This window comes from Hemitrygon akajei, unplaced genomic scaffold (assembly GCF_048418815.1).
Source record: "Hemitrygon akajei unplaced genomic scaffold, sHemAka1.3 Scf000033, whole genome shotgun sequence".
Taxonomy (NCBI): Eukaryota; Metazoa; Chordata; class Chondrichthyes; order Myliobatiformes; family Dasyatidae; genus Hemitrygon; species Hemitrygon akajei.
Window position 1 is genome coordinate 2,241,303 of NW_027331919.1, and position 18,910 is coordinate 2,260,212.

An 18,910-nucleotide genomic window follows, 5' to 3' on the forward strand; every position below is an offset into this window, starting at 1 on the left:
TCTGGAACTGACTGTGGTTCTGCGGCTCAGCAGGGGAATAAGGGGTGAAATCTGACGAACTGTATCGATAGGGTGGTTTATGTTAGGGAAACGGAAAAGAGGTACTGCGGACGAGAACGAGATTCCTCGATGGTATGCTGTCGTTATCGTCACCAGTGTATCAGTAGGAAAAGGAAAACGGTTCTCCAAACATATGTATGTGCAGGTGTGGCCGAAATTAGACAGAACATTCAGTTTAAAATGTGGCTAAAGTGTTTGGGTTGAAGCGTGCAGAATATGTATGAAAGATAAAGATAGCAAGCATATGTAGGATATCTGTAAGTACTTTCACGCATTATGTACACACACACACATACACGCACACACACACACACACACACACACACACAGGCGCGCACACACAAACACACACACACACACACACACGCGCGCGCGCACGCACACACACACACACACACACACACACACACACACACACACACACACACACACACACACACACACACACACCTTTGCAGCCTGAGGCCCCTGGATACACTAAATGCCACCGTAATCTTCAGTTGTTCACAGCAGAGATTGCCTTCTGCTGAACGAACACTGGGCGTCAGTATAGACTCCTGCTCGCTCAGATCCTTCATTTCCTCTGCCATTAGCAACTCGGTCAGTTTACAGCTGAACTGGATCGGAGCTAATATCCCAGCGGTAAGGTTTGCCATTAGTAGGGGAGAGTGGTGGTATAAACTAGCAATTCAGGGACATGTAAACAAGAACGCCATTACAGATAGCTGAGTGGTTGTTGAGGCAGATGATGCTAAGACTTCTGAAAAAGTCAAGAAGCCAAAGGCTGAGCCTGCTGGGACTCATGTTCTGAGCTGCGTACGTTTCAATGCAGGAAGTAGTGTTTGAAGGGCAGATGCGCTCAGGTCAGGGGTCAACGCGTCTAAGCCTGACACGACAGATATTAGTGAGACTTGATTGCAGGCGGGACAGTACCGTTTGCATAAGCTATGAACGAGACACACAACTCTCACTGTGACACGGAGATGTTCTTCAATGGGACACTGAAATTGTTTCGGTGTCACTGCCACAACCCACATCTGAGATGAACACGCCCCTCATCGTGACACTGACACACTGACAGGCTCTGCACCACAGCAGGATCTCACCAATCAACGATACCAACACAGAGTCAGGCCCTGCACTGTCACTCGAATACAGTCCTCCCCGTATGCATAACACCCTCCCTCACCTAAACCACTCCCCGACTCCGTCACCCTACTCCTACACTATTCCCAGTCACCGTCACACAGAAAGCAGTACACCACTCCCCGTCTCCGTCACCCACCCACTTCCCCGCACACTTTGTCATCTCCATCATCCCGTCCGTACCCATACGCCCCGCCCCGTCTCGGTGATAAACTCCACCCGCTAAACGCTCCCCATCTACGTCGTCCCTCCACTCCCCTCCCACTCTGTGTCACAGGCAATTATGCGGAGTATGATGGAGAGATGATGGCTGGTGTTTCACCTCCCCCCGTCCCATGGATATCGATCGCCAGGATCTGAATCTCTCCACAACTCTACATGCACAGGCCGGTCGTGTGATTCCACACCACTTGCCTCAGTGTTTGCAAACCAACCACCCTTTCTCTGGCCTCCTCTCTCCTCCCCTTCCTTCCTCTAACGGCAGCACACAATCCGATCACACACACACACACCATCTCCGAGAGACACACACCATTCAAGACTACTGGAAAGTCGAAAGGCTGGGTATTGGTGAGTGGGGAGACCGGAGGAGGGAGAGGGTTTCGCACTTTTGCTGACTCCGGTAGGGTGTGCTGCGATGGTGCGGGAGGTACTTCACATCTCTGACCCCGGGAGAGTGATGGGATAATATTTAGGGAGCTTCGCTGGTTATCCGACCCAGGAACTGTGCGGTTGGACGGTATCGACGTCGCTTTACTCTGTGTGTGACCCCGGAGTGTGGACTGAAACAATTTGCAGGAAGTTGTACTCTGTGTACGATCCCGGGGGTGTGTGATGGATCCTTGCGGAGGGAGCGTTACTCAGTGAATGTTTCCAGGAGTGTGTGATGGGATTGTATGGAGCGTTTTTCGCTCTGTCTGTGATTTCTAGCGATGGGGCGTTTTTCGGCGTTTAACCAGACTCCAATCAGAAACAGGGAGGAAAAAAATGGTGCCTCACACGTTCTACTCTAACGGCTAAATCTGAACACCCTTTTCTGTGGCCTCCACTCTCCTCCCCTTCCTTCCTCTTTTCACAGCACACCATGCATTCTCTATGATTCTTTTTCTATAATATATTTTACTGAAGCAATCAGCACAATATAGAATACATAATGGATTACATTTTCCTCCATTTTGCTTTTGTATCTTTCCCCTAAACAAACCTCCCCTCACCCGCCCTCCCGGAACATACAATGGCAGCTAATGTATTTAAAATACAACACTTCACAAACACAAGTACGGACATTTCACAGCCACCACCCCACACTAATTGTAGACGAAGTCCCACACACATCTACAACATCCCAGATGACCAGAATACACTCATATTACAATTGATCAACCACCCTGTGAGGTAAACCATATGCGTGTTAAAAGGGAAGCAACTTCCCAAGTACAATCAAAGGCCCTCAACTGGTAGGTACTTCCTTAAGACTCCCAAAATATGACAAGAAAGGCCCCCATTTCCAATAGAACTTTCTCACAGACACCCTCAGAGTGAATTTAATATTTTCTAATTTCAGGAAAAAAAACATTACGTCCTCTAACCAAGCAGCAGCAGATGGAGGAGTGGCAGATTTCCAGACCAGCAAGATTCTCCTACGGACCAAAAGCGATGTAAGTGAAATGATATCCGACTGGTTTGCATTTAAATCCAAAACATCAAATACAAATACAACCATAAGCGGGCAAGGTCTCGGTGTAACCACAAAACCTCACTGATAATTTTAAAACCTAGTGACCGGTAGCCATCAAGCCGAGGGCAAGATCAAAATGCATGCACTAAACCAGCCGGAGAGAAGGAACACCTGTCACAGCCAGCGTCTATCCCGGGATATATGTCAGCACGCCTGGCTTTACTTAAATATACCGTGTAAAACTTTAAATTGTATGAGCCCGAGTCTAGCCCATGATGACGAGGAATGAACCCTATTCAGTGCTTTTGCCCAATATCCCTCAGCCAGATCCACACCCAGGTCATCCTCCCAGCTAGTCGTAGTTTTCTTTAGACCTTGAACTCCCAAAGACATCAGCTGCGAGTATAATACAGAGATCAGCCCTTTATCATTAAAGCTAGGAGTGAGTTTGTCCCACAACATAGCAGGTGGTAGATCAGGAAAAAAAAGGTACATTTTTACCTTGACGAAGTGGAGAATCTGCAGGTATAAAAAATGATTATGCGGAAGGCCATATGTTCTGCACAGGTTATCAAAACTATTAAATATATTTTCAGTGCACAAATCCTTAATGCACATAAGACCATTCAAACCCCATTGTCTAAAAAGTGAATCGAGTGTGGAGGGAAGAAATAGATGGTTTCTATGAACGGGGCCCAAAACTGAACTGATGTGAACGTACAGTGGCAGCGAAATTGATTAAACATTTTGAGGGTGGAGAGCACGACAGGGTGAGATGTGAATTGAGAGGATTTCAATGGGAATTTTCTATGACCCCTCTCCTAACACCTTGAAATAATGTAGTTGACTTAAGTGCAATAGAAAGAGGCTCAACTGCAATTGCAAAAAGATTCTGTGATTCTTAAGTAGGTGAGTGAGCAGCTCGACTCCCTGGTCCATATATGTACGAATGAAATCGGTATGTACGGGGAGGTGTTTCCGCACAGTGAAGTCAGGGATTTAGCAGTTAACCTAAAGGACAGGATCACCACCCGTCCCAGTGTGCCCAGACACAGGAAGACCATATAGTTCAGCACGTGGCTCAAGCTGCGGTGCCGGTGGGAGGACTTGAAAATTCATTGTGTTTATTCCAAGGAACGTGAAATTTCTACAGAAGAGATAGAAGACGGTTTACACGTAAGCTACAAAACACAGTCAGAACAGACAAGACAACTTGTCTAAGTGAGGCTTTATGGGTGGAAATATAGAAACATAGAAAACTTACAACACAATACATGCCCAGCCCACAAAGTTGCGCCCAACATGTCCCTACCTTAGAAATTACAAGGCTTGCACATAGCTCTCTATTTTTCTAAGCTCCATGCACCTATACAAAAGTCTCTTAAAAGTGAATATTGTATCCGCCTCCACCAGCATTGGCGGCAGCCCATCCCACACTCTCACCACTCTCTGCCTCTAACACTTACCCCTGATATCTCCTCTGTACCTACTCCCCAGCACCTTAAACCCGTGTCCTCTTGTGGCAAACATTTCAACCCTGGAAAAAGCCTCTGATTATCCACACTATCAATGCCTCTCATCATCTTATACACCTCCATCAGGTGACCTCTGACCATCCGTCGCTCCAAGGAGAAAAGGTCGAGTTTACTCAACCTATTCTCATCGGGCATGCTCCCCAATTCAGTCAACATCTTTGTAAATCTCATCTGCAATCTTTCTATGGCTTCCATATCCTTTCTTCAGTGAGGAAACAACAACTGAGCGCAGTACTCGGCGCGGTCTGGCCAGGGTCCTATATAGCTGCAACATTACCTCTGTGCACCGAAATTCAGTTCCACGAATTAAACCCAATACACCATGCGCCTTCTTAACCACAGAGTCATCCTGCGCAGCTGCTTTGAGCGTCCTATGGACTCGGACGCAAAGATCATCGCCAAAGTCTCAGTAACCTCCTCCCTTATTTCCCAGAGTAGCCTTGGGTACGTCTCATCCGGTCCCGGCGACTTATCCAACCTGATGATTTCCAACAGCTCTAGCACATCCTTTTTCTTAATATCCACAATCTGAAGCTATTCAGTCTGCTGCAAGTCGTCACTACTATCACCAAGATCCTTTTCCATAGTGAATACTGAAGCAAAGTATTCATTAAGTACTTCTGCTACTTCCTGCGGTTACATCCACACCTTTCCACTGCCTCACTTGATACGTCCTATTCTTTCACGTCTTATCCTCCTGTTCCTCATGTACTTGTAGAATGCCTGGGGGTTTTCCTTAATCCTGCCACCAAAACTTTGCATGGCCACTTCTGGCTCTCATAATTTCCCCCTTACGCTCCTTACAGTTTGCCTTATAATCTTCTAGATCTCTAACATTACCTAGCCCTCTGAAACATTTGTAAAAATTTCTCTTTTCTTTTTGACAGAGTTTCGCCTCTCTCTGATCCCTTCCGAACGAGACTACCAGACTCTTGGGGAACAATATCTTGGGAGATGAACAGGACCAGGTGCCATTATCGACTAAAAGGCCTTGAGTTGTATTCGACCCTTGAATCCAGGACAATCGCGAATTCCCTTCGGGACCTCTGCCAGGCCACCTGTCTCAGGAATGCGTGCATCCTCAACCACAACAGCTCTATCCCCGAAAGCAAATTATTCTGCCGACGTTGACCAGCAGGAAAGGTGAGGTAAAATCCCACATTCCCCCTAATCTCAACTACAACAGCTCTGTCCCCAAAAGCAAATTAATCTGCCAACTGTTGACCAGCATGAAAAGTGAGTTAACATCCCTCATTACCCCGCTCCTAATCTCGTGAGAGAGAGAGAGAGAGAGAGAGAGAGAGAGACAGAGAGAGAGAGGTTTGCTCAGTCTCCGATCTGGTGGTGTGTCTTGGGTTGGGGTACCTATTGTCTGACCCCGAAAGACTAATCTTCTGCAGATTTATCGAGGATGCAACTATGAAAATGGACAGGGTTGTGTACCTGAACTTTCAGAAAGCCTTTGATAGGGTCCATAGGAGATTAGTGGGCAAAATTAGAGCACATGGTATTGGGGGTTGAGTACAAACATGGATAGAAAATTAGTTGGCTGACAGTAAACAAAGAGTAGGGATTAACAAGTCATTTTCGGAATGGCAGGTGGTGACTAGTGGGGTACCGCAATGCTTGGTACTGGGACCACAGCTATATTCAATAAACATTAATGATTCAGGTGAAGGGATTAAAAGTAACATTAGCAAATTTGCAGATGACACAAAGCTGGGTGGCAGTGTGAAATATGAGGAGGATGTTAGGAGAATGCAGGGTGATTTGGACAGGTTGGTTGAGTGGGCAGATGCAGTTTAACGTGGATAAATGTGAGGTTATCCACTTTAATGGCAAGAACAGGAAGGCAGATTACTATCTGTATGGTGTCAAGTTAGGAAAAAGGGAAGTAAATCGAGATCTAGGTGTCCTTGTTTATCAGACATTGAAAGTAAGCATGCAGGTACAGCAGAGAGTGAAGAAAGCTAATGGCATGTTGGCCTTCATACCAAGAGGAATTGAGTAGAGGAGCAAAGAGATCCTTCTGCAGTTGCCCAGGGCCCGGGTGAGAACACACCGAGAGTATTGTGTTCAGTTTTCGTCTAGAAATTTGAGGAAGGACTTTCTTGCTATTGAGGGAGTGCAGCGTAGGTTCACGAGGTTAATACCCGGGTTTGCGGGACTGTCAGGTGTTGAAAGATTGGAGCGACTGGGCTTGTATACACAGGAAATTAGAAGGATGAGAGGGGATTTGATTGAAACATATAAGATTATTAAGGGATTGGGCACGCTTGATGCGGGAAACATGTTCCCGATGATGGGGGAGTGCAGAACCAAAGGCCACAGTTTAAGAATAAGGAGTCGGCCATTTAGAACGGAGTTGAGGAAAAACTTTTTCACCCAGCGAGTTGTGGATCTATGCAGTGCTCTGCCCCAGAAGGCAGTGGAGGCCAATTCTCTGGATGCATTCAAGAAAGAGTTAAATAGAAGTCTTAAAAATAGCTGAGGCAAGGGATATGGGGAGAAGGCAGGAACGAGGTACTGATTGTGGATGATCAGCCACGATCACAGTGAATGGCGGTGCTGTCTCGAAGGGACGAATTGCCTACTCCGGCACCTGTTGTCTATTGACTATTGTTTCTAAAGGAATAGTGTATAGGAGCAGGGATGTGATGTTGAGGCTCTATAAGGCACTGGTAAGTACTCACTTGGAGTACTGTGTTCGGTTTTAACCTCCTTATTTAAGAAAGGATGCGCTGACGTTGGAGAGAGTTCAGAGAAAATACACTAGAATGAGCCCGGGAATGAGACGGTTAACGTATGAAGAACAGTTGATCGCTCTTGAACTGTACTCCTGGGAGTTTAGAAGAATGAGGGGGGACCTCATAGAAACATTTCGACTGTTGAAAGGCATGGAGAGAGGATATGGCAAAGTGGTTTCCCAAGGTGGGGGAGTTTCTTATTTTGTTTTTCAGCCAGAGGGTGTTGAACCTGTAGAATTTGTTGTCACGGGCGGCAGTGCAGAGCAAGCCATTGGGTGTATTTAAGGCAGCGTATCTGAGTAGCCAAGGCATCAAAGGTTATGGTGAGAAGGCGGGGGGAGTGGGACTAAATGGGTGAATGGATCAGATCATGATAAAATAAATCGCGGAGCAGACACGATGGGCCGAATGGCCGACTTCTGCTACTTTGTCTTATGGTCTTAAGTGCATCCAGCTGCAGCTTCTAAAACTCCGCGTTGAGGAGTTGGAAATGGAACTGGATGAACTCAGGGTCATTCGGGAAGCCGAGGGTGTGATAGAGAGGACATATTTGGAGAAGGTTAACCTGCACTGTAATTCCAAAACAATCGAAAACATCACCCCGCATGCATAACACCCTCCTTCGGCAAAATGTCTGCCCAACTCCGTCAAACTCTCTTTTTCCTACACTACTCCCCGTCTCCAGTACACCACTCCCGTCTCCGTCAACCATCCCTGCGTTCCAAGCAACCCCGTCTCCGTGACCCAAACACCCTGCTGTACACTTCGCCGTCTCCCTCATCCCGTACGTACACATACGCCCCTCCCCCATCTCGGTGTGCACTCCACCCGCTGAACGCTCCCCATCTACGTTGTCCCTCCACTCTCCTCCCACTCTGTGACACAGGCAATTGTGCGGTGTATGAGGGAGAGATGATGGCTGTTGTTTCACCTCCCCCCGTACCATGGATATCGATCGCCAGGATCTGAATCTCTCCACAACTCTGCATGCAGAGGCCGGTCACGTGATTCCACACCACTTGCATCAGTGTTTGCATTCTCACCACCCTTTCCCTGGCCTCCTCTCTCCTCCCCTTCCTTCCTCTAACGGCAGCACCCAATCCGCTCACACACACACACACACCATCTCCGAGAGACACACACAGTTCGAGACTGCTGGAAAGCCGAAAGGCTGGGTATTGGTGAGTGGGGAGAACGGAGGAGGGAGAGGGTTTCGTACTTTTGCTGACTCCGGTAGGGTGTGCTGCGATGGTGCGGGAGGTACTTCACATGTCTGACCCCGAGAGTGAGATGCGATAATATTTAGAGAGCTTCGCTGGTTATCTGACCTTGGGAGTGTGTGTTGGGACGGTGTGGACGGAGCTTCACTCCGTATAAGACTCCCGAGTGTCTGTTGGGACAATGTGGAGAGAGCTACACTCTTTGTCTGACCACGGCAGTGTGCCATGGATCGTTGTGGAGGGAGCGTTACTCAGTGTATGTTTCCAGGAGTGTGTGATGGGATTGTATGGAGGAAATCTTGCTCCGTCTCTGACTACTAGTCATGGGTCAGTGGATTTCGGCGTTTAAGCAGACTCCAATCCGAAATAGGGAGCAAAATATGGTAACTCACATGTTCAGCTCCAACGGCTGCAATCTGAACACCCTTTCTGTGGCCCCACTCTCCTCCCCTTCCTTTCCCTTTTCTCAGCACACCATTCCTTCTCTATGATTCTTAAGTGAGTATGTGAGCAGCATATATGTACCAATGGGAAGCTGGTTTTGCAAAGTGAGGTCAGGGATTTAGCTATTGAATTAAAGGAGAGGACCACTACCCGCCCCAGTGTGCCCAGATATAGGACAACCATAGAGTTTAGCACGTGGTGTGGGTGGGAGGGCTCTGAAAATTGGAAACATAGAATTTTTCTCCAAGGAAGTTGGGATTTGTATAGAAGAGATGGAATGCGGTTTACGCATAAACTAGAGGAGAACTGATATCCCAGCGGGAAGGTTTGTCAGTACTGTGCATGAGAGTTTTTGGGAGAGTTGCTGAACTTGAGTTGCAGGGGGATGGGATTCAGAACTCCAGAGCAGAGCAGAGTCGATATGGAGACAGATGATGTTAAGACTGCAGAAAAAGTCAGATATCAAGAGTTTATGCATAATACGACTGGTGCACTGTGCCCCGTTTATTTCAATGCAATAAGCTTTAAATAAGGCGGTTGATCTCAGTGAATGAATCAATACAGTGAATTATGAAATTATGGACATTACTGAGAATTGGCTGTAGGAGGAGCAAGCAGGAGAGCACGATATTTCGGGTTTCCCTATTTTTATTCGTGGGAAAGAGGAAGGAATTGAAGGATCAGGGGTGACATTACTAGGCGGAGAAAATGTTACTGCAGTGGACAGTCAGGACAGGCAAGAAAATTCGACTAAGTGAGGCTTTATGGGTGCAAATGACGAATAAGAAATGTACGGCGATGTTAAAACATAGAACATAGAATAGAACGACCCATTACAGGCCCTTCAGCCCACAATGCTGTGCCGACCCTTAAACAATGCCCCCATATAACCCCCAACTTAAATTCTCCCATACACCTGTCTAGTAGTCTCTTAAATTTCACTAGTGTATCTGCCTCCACCACTGACTCAGGCAGTGCATTCCACGCAACAACCACTCAACGAGTGAAAAAAAATATCACTTCCTCTAATATCCCCCTTGAACTTTCCCCCCATTGCCTAAAGCCATGTCCTCTTGTATTGAGCAGTGGTGCCCTGAGGAAGAGGTGCTGGCTGTCCACTTTATCTATTCCTCTTAATATCTTGTTTACCTCTATCATTTCTCCTCTCATCCCTCTTCTCTCCAAAGAGTAAAGGCCCAGCTCCCTTAATCTCTGATCAAATTGCATACTCTCTAAACCAGGCAGCATCCTGGTAAATCTCCTCTGTACCCTTTCGAATGCTTCCACATCCCTCCTATAGTGAGGCGACCAGACTGGACTCAATAATACAAGTGTGGCCAAACCAGGGTTTTATAGAGCTGCATTTCTACATCGCGACTCTAAAACTCTACCTCTCGACTTATGAAAGCCTACACCCCATAGGCTTTCTTATCTACCCTATCTGTCTGTGAGGCAACTTTCAGGTATATGTGGACATGTACTCCCAGATCTCTCTGCTCCTCTCCACTAGCAAGCATCCTGCCATTTGTTCTCTGCCTTTGAGTTTGTCCTTCCAAAGTATACCACCTCACACTTCCCCGAGGTGAACGTCTCTCCCACTTTTCACAGGGAAATGAATAATCAAGCGTATACGTCCAATCGGAAGGACAGACCCGTGGGCAGAGGGGGTGGGGTGGCTCTGCTGGTGAGGAATGAAATTCAGTCCCTTGCGAGGTGTGACATAGAATCAGGAGATGTAGAGACAGTATGGATAGAAATGAGAAATTGTAAGGGCAATTTGTCATCATCTTTGTTTCTGATGTTTCTTACATTGTCGTACACGCACTTTAGCCCTTCTGCCTAACTATCTTTACAAACTTTATTCTGTTTCTCAACCTCAAATGCCAGATCTGGATTTACTCCATGTACTGTACTTGCAGCTCTCGCATGACGTTTATCCTTCTCCAACTCACCATCTGCGCCAACACTCTGGTTCCCCTCCCCCTGCAAATCTAGTTTAAACCCCCCGGTGCAGCACTAGCAAACCTTCCCGCAAGGATGTTAGTCCACCACCAGTTCAGGTGCAACCCGTCCCGTCGGTACAAGCCCCACCTTCCCTGGGACAAGGCCCAATTGTCCAGAAACATGAAGCCATCCTTCCTGCACAAACTCCTTAGCCACATATTTAGCTGCATTATGTTCCGGTTTCTGGCCTTACTAGCACGTGACACGGGTTGCAATACTGAGATTGCAACCATGGAGGTCCTGTCCTTCAACTTTGCACCTAACTCCCTAAACGGCCGCTGGGGTGATTTACTCATTCTGTCTATTCCCTTTCCCCCTGCTAACAGTCACCCAGCTACCTGCCTCCTGACATTTCGGCGTAAATGTCTCCCTGTAACTCCTGTTTATTTCTGCCTCTGCCTCCCGAATGATCCGAAGTTTATCCAGCTCCACGTCCAGTTCCATAACTCCGTTTGTCAGGAGATGCAGCTAGATGCACCTTTTGCAGGTGTGGTCATCAGGCACATTTGTGCTCGCCCGGATTTCCCACATACTGATAACGGAACACTCGACTGCCCTAACTGCTGCCTCCATTACCTACTCCTAAAATAATTAGATTAATTAAAGGAGATTACCCGGCCTTACCTCACTGGGAGCAAGCTAGTCCTCAGCATCTGCTCGCCAAAGCCTCTGGAGCTAATGCCTTCCTACCCTGTCTCCCTCCACTACGTCCCCCGCTCTGTTAATCTGCTCGCTTTTTAAACTCTCCCGCTGCCTCACGGGCCGACATTCACGCGCTTGCGCAGTCGTGCCCCGTTCAAGCAGCCGAAGTCATGCTTTGGAGATATGATGTGGTGGCCATTACAGAGACTTGGATGGCTCAGAATCAGGAAAGGATACTTCAATTGCCGACCATTAGATATTTCAGAAAGGACGGGGGGGGGGGGGGGTGCAAAAGAGGTGTGGGCGTGGCACTTTTGATCAGAGATAGTGACACAGCTGCAGGAAAGGTGGACGCCATTGAGGAATTATCTCGGAGATTCTTAGGGTGAAGATTGGGAGCAGGAAAGGTTCAATAACTTTACTGGGTGTTTATATATATATATAGGACGCCAAATTGTAACAACAATATCGAGGAGCAGATAGGGAAACAAATCCTGTAAAGGTATGATAATAACAGAGTAGTCCCGATGGGAGATATGAATTTCCCAAATATCGATAGGCATCTCCCTAGAGCAAGAGGTTTAGATGGGTTGGAGTCTGTTCGGTGTGTTCAGGAAGGTTTCTTCACACAATATGTAGATAAGCCTGCAGGACGAGAATCTTCTTGATTTGTTATTGGAAAATTAACCTGGTCAGGTGTTAGATCTCAGTGAGATCTCACTATGGAAAAGGATCGTGTTGATCGTTGTGATGACTTGCAGCAGACTTAAAAGCTTGAGCACGTAGATATTAAAAAAGAGGATTTGCTGGAGATTTTGGAAAGCATCATTTGGATAAGTCGTTGGGACCCAATTGATTGTACCCAAGGCTACTCTGGGAAGTAAGGGAGGAGGTTACTGAGACTTTGGCGATGATCTTTGCATCATCAATGGGGACGGGCGAGGGTCCGGAGAATTGGTGGGTTGCGGACATTGTTCCTTTATTCCAGAAAGGGAGTAGATGCAGCCCAGGAAATTCCAGACCAGCGATTCCTACCTCAGTGGTTGGTAAGTTGATGGAGAAGATCTTAAGAGGCAGGATTTATGCACATTTGGGGAGCTATAATATGTTTAGCAACAGACAGCATAACTTTGTCAAGGGCAGGACGTGTCTTATGAGCTTGACAGGAGCCCATGGAATTACGGGAAAGTTACATACGTAGATAGAGCGTTGGCTGATTGGCAGGAAACAGAGAGTGTGAATAAAGGGATCCCATTCTGGTATGCTGCCGGTTACCTTTGGTGTTCAACAGGGCTCTGTGTTGTGGCCGCGATTTGGATTAGGTAATAGATTGCTATCTGGCAAAGTTTGCTCATGATTCAAAATGGGTGGAGGGGCAGGTAGTGTTGAGGAAACAGAGAGTCTGCAGAGAGACGGATAGATTGCGAGAACGGGAAAAGAAGTGACAAATGAAATACAATGTTGGAAAGTGCACGGTCATGCACTTTGGTAGAAGAAAGCTTGCACAGAGATTTAGGCCAGTTAGAAGAGGGTGCTGAACGATGGCAGATTGAGTTTAATGCTGATAAATGTGAGGAGCTACATTTTGGTAGGAATAATCCAAATAGGACAGACATGGGAAATGGTAGGGCATTGAAGAATGCAGTATAACAGAGTGATCTAGGAATAATGGTGTATAGCTCCCTGAAGGTGGAATCTCATGTGGATAGGGTGGTGAAGAAAGCTTTTGGTATGATGACCTTTATAAATCAGACCATTGAGTATAGGAGTTGGGATGTAATGTTAAAATTGTACAAGGCATTGGTAAGGCCGAATTTGGAGTACTGTGTACAGTTCTGGTTACCGAATTATAGGAAAGATGTCAACAAAATAGAGAGAGAGTACAGAGAAGGTTTACTAGAATGTTACCTGTGTTTCAGCACCTAAGTTACAGGGAAAGGCTGATCAAGTTAGCTCTTTAGTCTTTGGAGCGTAGAAGGTTGAGGGGGGACTTGATAGAGGTATTTAAAATTATGAGGGTGATAGATCGAGTTGACGTGGATAGGCTTTTTCCATTGAGCGCAGGGGAGATCCAAACAAGAGGAAATGAGTTGAAAGTTACGGGGCAAAGTTTTAAGGGTAACACAAGGGGAATTTCTTTACTCAGAGAGTGGTAGATGTGTGGAAAGAGCTTCTAGCAGAAGTGGTAGAGGTAGGTTCGGTATTGTCATTTAAATTAAAATTCGATATGTATATAGACAGGAAAGGAAGGGAGGCTTATGGGCTGAGTGTGGGCCAGTGGGATAGGTGTGTGTAAGCGTCAGCACGGACTAGAAGGGCCGAGATGGCCTTTTTCTCTGCTGTAATTGTTGTATGGTTATATGGTTAAATAAACGGGCAGAATATAATTTAAATAAGGAGAAAATTCAATATTCTGAGATTTAACTGGACTTGGGGGTTCTCGTGCTGGATACCCTTAATGTTAACCTTCAGGTTGAATCGGTGGTGAAGAATTCGAATGCAATGTTGACATTTATTTCTAGAGTACAGGAACAAGGATGCGGCTCTATAAAGCACTGGTAAAACCTCACGTGGAGCACTGTGTGCAGTTTTGTGCTCCTTATTTAAGAAAGGATGTGCTGACGTTGGAGAGGGTTCAGAGAAGATTCACTAGAATGATTCCGGGAATGAGAGTGTTAACATATGAGGAACGTTTGACCGCTTTGGCCTGTACTCCTCGGAGTTTAAAGAATGAGGGGGGAACTGATAGAAACATTTCTAATGTTAAAAGGCAAGGACAGAGTTGATGTGGCAAAGTCGTTTCCCATGGTGGGGGTGTCAACTACGAGAATACATGACTTACGGATTGAAGGGTGCCCATTCAGAACAGAGATGCGAAGATTTTATTTCATTATCCAGAGGGTGGTGAATCTGTGGAATTTGTTGTCACGGGCGGCAGTGGAGTTCAAGTAATTGGGTGTATTCAAGGCAGAGATAGATTATTATCTAAGGTGCCAGGGCATCAAAGGATAAGGTGAAAATGCGGGGAGTGGGACTAAATGGGAGAATGGCGAAGCAGACTTGATGGGCCGAATGGCCGACTTCTGCTCCTTTGTCTTATGGATGCAAAACTGGGCTGAGAAGTGGCAGATTATGTTCAACCCAGGTCAGTGGGAGGTGGTTTATTTGTGTAGGTTTAATATAATGGCAGAATATATTACTAATGGTAAACCTTGCAGTGTGGACGATCAGAGGGATCTTGGAGTCCAAGTCCATCAGACACTCAGAGCGGCTGCGCAGTTTGACTCTGTGTTTAAGAATACGATGCATTGGTAATCATCAACCGTGGAATTGAGTTCAACAGCGAGAGGTAATGTTACAGCCCTATAGCACACCGGTAAGACCCCCCCCCCCACTTGCAAAACTGTGCTCAGTTCTGGTCAACACACTACAAGGATAATGTGGAACCTATAGGAATGGTACACAGGAGCTTTACAAAGATTTTGCCCGGATTGGGGATCATGCCGTCTAGTAATAGTTTCAGTGAAATCGCAGTTCTCTCCTTGGAGTGACGGAGGATGTGAGGTGACCTGACAGAGGTGTATAAATGATGAGAGGCATTGATCGTGTGGATAGTTAGAGACAACGCCACCAACATTACTCTCTTCGGCAAGGTTATTCACAGCTCCTTGTACATTCTCATACAAACCGCCCTATAGCTGAACGCAATCAAACTGCTCAGAGAATGTTCGTGGACTCCACATCGTCCTCCAATGTAGTCTGCAAACTGGACCTTGTTAAAAGCCTTCTTAAATTCCATGAAAGTTACATCTACTATTCGTGCGTGATCTACCTTCCCCGGTCAAATCAGACCGGCAATTCTCCCTGCGTCTCACGCCATCTGATACCTTCCTCCCCTTCGATGTTCCACGCTCCCAATCTCCTCCTCTCTTTCCCTCTCTCACCACTCCAGTTCATCTCCGTCTCTCCCAACCTTCCATCTCCCAGGGTGTCCACCATCTGGGATATTCTTAATGGATATGTCTCTGTTTATTACACATACCAATGCAAAAAATGGGTCCTACACAATCAAATCAACCGGTCATCTCTCCCTGGGACCCACATCATTATTCTCGACGGATTTACCCTGTTTTACCGAATTGGACTGTAAAAGAACTTATCCCGGGATCAAACAGAAATAAAGACACAAACATCGGTGTACGGTTAACCCTTCAATAGGTGATCCCGTTGCCTTACGACTCCGCCAATATCAGGTTATCTTTTAAATTTATATAGTGAATTTTAGGCAATAGCCAACAGCCAAATATACTCAGTGAGCGATTTCAAGAAGCATTTGTTGGATATCAGACAGTCTACGAATGCTTCCGGTCGGTGCACAAAATTAGAACTGCACGTCTGCAGTCAGTTCCACTTTTACCAAGGCAGTGTTGGAAAAAAGTTAACATTACCTCATTCTTGGTATGAAATGCTTCTAGCTTTTGTCAGCTCGCACAAGCAAGGCAGCCTCTGCATCTTATCCTGTGACCTTGTCAAGTCCCCTTGAATCTCTGATTTCTGTGTTTTCTCTCCATTTAGAAAATAGTCAACCCTTTCATTTTCTCCTAAAGTGCATGACCATACATACTTCAACACAGCAGTACATCTGCCATTTCTTTGCCCTGTCCAACCCTTCTGTAGCCTGTCTACTTCCTCAAAACTACCTGCCCCTCCACTTATCCACATATCGTCTGCAAACTGTGGAGCCACGTTCATGGAGCTACATACACGGACCGTAAGATCCCTCTGCTCATCGACACTGTCTTGTCTTTAAGAGGGTGTTATATCTTTCTATTGCCCAGGTTCAACTCATCTGACATTTCTCCAAGCATATCTGCAAGGGATTTCAACAGAGCTGCAATTGCTTTCGTTTCTAGGAAAAGATGAGGAAGGTGCAGGACATGTGTGTTCCAAAAATGAAGAAGTTCTCAGTACTCAAGAAGCATTCAATTTTGGCCGAAAAGGGAACTCAAAACTCTTGTAAAAGCTAAAGAAAGGGCTTACAAGAAAATTCAGTTCCTCCATTACCACGACAGTGTCGGAGAAAAGTTAACATTACCTCACTCTTGGAATGAAACTTTGCAAACTTTTGTTAGCTCGAACAAGCAGAGCAGCGTCTGCATCTGATCCTGTGGCCTTCGGGGCCTCAGTCTTCAGCTAGTCAAGCTTAGCAACAACATTTAGTTTTTCCACAATAAAACAAAAGAAACATATGATAGGAACGTAAGATGTAGGAGCATTTACTAAGACAGTGTTGGATAAAAGTTAACACTACCTCATTCTTGGTATGCAATGCTGCTAGATTTGTCAGCTCGCACAAGCAAGTTTCAACAAGTTTCTGCATCTTATCCTGTGACCTTCGTGACCTCAATCTTCAGCTAATCCAGCTTGGCAAAAACATTTATTTTTTTCACATTCAGACAAAGTAACATATCATGAGAACGTAGGATTTAGAAGCAGAATTAGACCATTTGCCCCATAGAGTCTGCTCCACCATTTCATCGTACCTGATATAATTTACTTCTCAGCCTCAATCCCCTCCCTTTTTCCAGTATTCCTTCAAGCCCTGACCAATCAAGAACCTCTGCCATAAATATATAAAAAAAAGAAAGCTTTGACCTCCACGGCCGCCTGTGCCAAATAAATCCACAAATTCACCACACTCTGGCTGAAGAAATGTCTCCTTGTCTCTGTTCTAAAAGGACGAGCCGCTCTTCTAAGTCTTTGTCCTCTGGTCTTCGACTCCCCCACCATAGAAACTATCCTCGCCACACCACCTCGATCAAGGCATTTAAATATTCAATAGATTTCAATGGGATCACTCTTCTTCCGTCTAACTTCCAGTGAGTGCGGGTCTAGAGATATTCAGCACTTCTAATATGACGCCATTCAATCATGGATTCATTTTTGTGAACCTCGTTTGAACCCTCTCCACTTTGAGCACAATCTTTCTAAGATAAGAGACCCAAAACTGTTCACAATACTCCGCGTGAGGCCTCACCAGTGCTTTATAAAGTCTCAGCATCGCACCTTTCCTTTTATATTCGAGTCGAAATGCTGACATGCATTTGCCCTCCTCACCACAGACTCAACCTGAGAAAGTTAGAACACCGGCACAACATTGTGGGTTGAGGGGCCGGGAATGTGCTGGAGATTTCATTCTTCAACCTGCAAATTATCCTTTAAGGAATCCCGCACAAGGGCCTTAAAGTCCCCGTGAATCTCTGATTTGTTTTCCTTCTGTTTTCTCTCCATTTAGAAAATAGCAAACCCTTTCATTTTCTCCCAAACTGCATAACCATGCATATTTGAATACAGCAGTACATCTGCCATTACTTTGCCCTGTCTAAGCCCCTCTGTAGCCTGTCTACTTCCTCAAAACTACCTGCCACTCCACTTATCCTCATATCGTCTGCAAACTGTGGAGCCGCGTTCATGGAGCCATACACAATATCTCCAAACAAGATCCCTCTGCTCATTGACACGGTCTTCTCTTTATTAGTGTGCTATATCTTTCTATTTGCGCGGGTTGAACTCATCTGCCATTTCTCCAACCACATCTGCAAGGGATTTCAGCAGAGCAGCAATGGCTTTCGTTTCTAGGAAAAGATCAGGAAGGTGCAGGACATGTGTGTTCCAAAAATAAAGAAGTTCTCAGAGTTCAGGAAATATCCAATTCTGGCCGAAAAGGGAACTCAAAGCTCCTGCAAAAGCTAAAGAAAGGGCTTACAAGAAAATAAAAAATAGTGGGAATGAAATCATCGGTTCGGCTCCCGGCTTCATCCGGGTGATGGTAGCCGCCGTCCCGAGAAACTTACGAAATCTCGTTTGGGTGGACGTTGTACGATGTTTACAAAGAGTACACAATATGCTAGCAAACAATTCAGCTTTATAATTTGTATATATGGTTTGTAAAGCGACATGTAAAAGGGGCACATTCTCATGAAACAGTCTAATGTGCAAACGTTGGAGCTCACAGTGTCGTCCATTTGCTCCCGTCGAGCTTTTGCGAGCTTAGCCGACCTTCGGATCCACTCTCCTCAGACAACTCCGTCCAGAGGTCATAGAAACATAGAAACACATAATTCCTACAGCACAATAGAGGCACATCGGCCCACAAACTCTGTGATCATGACCTTATCATTGAAATTCTCCAGGGTTACCCATTGCCCTCTATTTTTCCCTGAGCTACATTTAGCTGACCACGAGACTGTTAAAAGAGCCTATCGTACCGGCCTCCACCAACATCGCCGGAAGAGCATTCCGCGCACTTAACACTCTCTCTCCGGACCCATGAATTCCCCTCTGTACCTACTGCCAAGCACCTTAAATCATTGCCCTCTAGAGCTATCCATTTCAGCCCTGGGAAAAACCCTCTGACTATCCACAAGATCAAAG

General features: G+C 46.0%; 1 protein-coding gene across 1 annotated transcript in view; it reads left to right on the forward strand.

Moving 5' to 3' along the window:
• Positions 1-2,769: 2,769 nt before the first annotated feature.
• The window catches only part of LOC140719877 (oxidized low-density lipoprotein receptor 1-like), a 56,904-nt gene continuing 40,763 nt past the window's right edge, over positions 2,770-18,910 (forward strand). Inside the window, exons 1-2 of the mRNA XM_073034802.1 lie at positions 2,770-2,864; positions 5,307-5,562. The gene's annotated coding sequence lies outside the window, so the exon portion shown is untranslated. The remainder of the gene's footprint in view (positions 2,865-5,306; positions 5,563-18,910) is intronic.